This window comes from Tamandua tetradactyla, chromosome 9 (assembly GCF_023851605.1).
Source record: "Tamandua tetradactyla isolate mTamTet1 chromosome 9, mTamTet1.pri, whole genome shotgun sequence".
In the NCBI taxonomy this organism is placed as follows: Eukaryota; Metazoa; Chordata; class Mammalia; order Pilosa; family Myrmecophagidae; genus Tamandua; species Tamandua tetradactyla.
Genome location: NC_135335.1, coordinates 105140126 through 105142566, shown reverse-complemented (window position 1 = coordinate 105142566; position 2441 = coordinate 105140126). Strand labels below are relative to the sequence as shown.

The window sequence follows — 2441 nt, the reverse complement described above, 5'->3', positions numbered from 1 at the left end:
CTATCTGTACATGGGATTCCATAGCCAAAATCAGGACAAAAATCACAGCCTTCAAGCACTCTTTGATGCTGCTGAGCTATTTCTGAGAGTGACTCACCTTCCCAATAGGACAGAAATTATTCTATGAAAACTTATTTTCTCTAAGGAATTATCACCAACAAAATGCATTTTCTTTATCATTTATGTCTCGTGTATTCTGCTGTTGCCTAAAACCTAGAATGATAGGTGGCTATGAGTTTGAGTGGTAGGATATTGCATTATTCTAAGAGGGCATAGCATGGCTTTAATAGTTGGAAAGAGGTTGTTTGGGTTTGTTTTGTTTTTACCTCTTCAGCACTTATTTTACTGAGGAGTTTAAAATTAAAGCAGAGAGAATCCTTGGATTTAGATATCATGCACCCTAAAAGGGTTTTCGATAGGATAACAAAACACAAGCACACATACACAAATGGTAATCTAGAATGCATTTAAATGCATTTCAATTTTACAAGGTTTACCACTTTTCCTTTATTGAGTGTCTTACGAATTCTTAGAATCTAGTATATTCATAATGATGTGAAAAAGGAACTCTTGTTGAACTTTTGCTTTAATTCAGAACTCATCATAGAAAGCAAGTTTGGATTTCATGAAGCCCTAGATTTGAAGTAATTTCAGTGTGATTAAAAGTTAATAAATCTCTTTCCTTTAGTGATGAAAAATCTGTAGACAAACTCACTCAAGGGAATAAATTAGTCACCTAATTATGGAAACAGATCCTAGAAGGATCAGCTGTAGAAATTCAGGCATCCAATTGTTCTCCAAAGACTGCAAGTTCCTGGAAAAAGGAAAAGACACTGACTTTTACCATGTGTCAGGTGCAGGGCTAATGGCTTTAACTGTTGTATTTAATTTGATTTTGCCACTAACCTTAGGAAATAGAGATTATTAAAATTTTACACATGGAGTTATTGATGCCCAGTGAAGTGAAGATAGAAGCCTAAGGGGACTTGGAATTTGACCCCTTATCAACATTACTACAAAGCCTGTGCCAGGCTACCTCCAAACAGAATCTTGTATTAGTGAACAAAGACATTGGGAGAATTTTGTCTACTTGATTGGGCTCTGTGTCACGCAGGGTTCAAAACAGAGAAGCAAAAGAATTGAGAGGCACATAAGTTAAGGGATTTATTATAGTAGTTTGATGTAATGCAGTTGGAGGAGCTGATGATATAGTTTACTTGAGGCTGTGTCTGGTGCTGGAATCTGAAGTCCAGAGCATAAACAGACATGAAGAGGGTGAAGCAATGTCAAGTTCGAACCTGCGAGGCTGAACTCTAACACTCAAGGATGGACTAGTATTAGTCTCTCACCATCTTCAAGCCCCCAAGTTGGATGACGAGGGTTTTCTGAAGGAGAAGCTGGTAGCCTATATCACACAGCTAAACACACACCTGGTCCTGAAGCAGACCATCCAGCAAGAGATGGAGAGCTACTGGGCAACCAACCAGGAAATCCAGCAGAGAGGCAACAGCAGGGTGCCATGCATAGGTTTCCTAAGAAAAAGGATCATAGACGCTCCTTCATTTGGGCCTTCCAGACTTCATGCAAAATGTTTTCTGTGGTCCATGTTAACAAGGAAGTGCAGCCAAGGGGTTTCTGGAAAATGAGGATAAGCTATACTGTATATTATGCTCCATTACCTGGCTTCTCCCTAGTAACTCCTCCCCATTTTTTTTACAAATGCGTTTTTGAATGCAAGTAAGAGTAAAATTATTGTTCATGAAGTAAATAATGTGAAGTTATTTGGTACTGCTACTACTATTAAATATGACACATTTCACAGCTGATCCAGCCTTCTCATCAATACGAATCTTCATGCTGTCACTAAATAATTTGAACATGTTTTATTATTCAGATTTCCCTCCCCAATAAATGAATCTTTCCCCTGTCAATGCTAATACATCATACCTCTTTTAAACGACATGTAAAACAGTTACAGACAAACAGAGTTGAATGAGATTTCTTGGGAATTCAAGTGGAACAGATTTTATTTAGCTACTCTTCCTTGGATTTGGTTGAAAATCATAAAAATTAAAAAAAATTTCACCTTTTCCTATGCCTTTTTAAGGGTGATTAAATTTTTTAAGAGGCTAACATAGAAGGTAAAATAAGACTCAATAAAACCCAGAGAAACTCATCTTTGGATCCTACTGAAGTCACAGCTGAGAAAAAAAAAAATAGCAAAATTACTGCCTCCTTTTTTTATCTTCTGCTAGAAAAATTGTAATTGTAGTGAACATTTTTCATTCTTTTGTCTACTTTTTTTGTATACATAAAAAAGATATGTGTATATATATATATACATGTACTCACACATATATATGTGTACGTATACTTGTTATGCTTTGTGTATGTTAGATTTGGTGCACATTCACGTAAAGCTCACATATTCATACTTAGAA

General features: G+C 36.3%; 1 non-coding gene across 1 annotated transcript; it reads left to right on the top strand.

Annotated features, from left to right (window-relative positions):
* Positions 1 to 2094: 2094 nt before the first annotated feature.
* On the top strand, positions 2095 to 2203 carry LOC143647517 (small nucleolar RNA SNORA26). Its single transcript, XR_013158136.1, has one exon. It is a non-coding gene; the product is annotated as a small nucleolar RNA SNORA26 (small nucleolar RNA).
* The last annotated feature ends 238 nt before the right edge of the window (positions 2204 to 2441 follow it).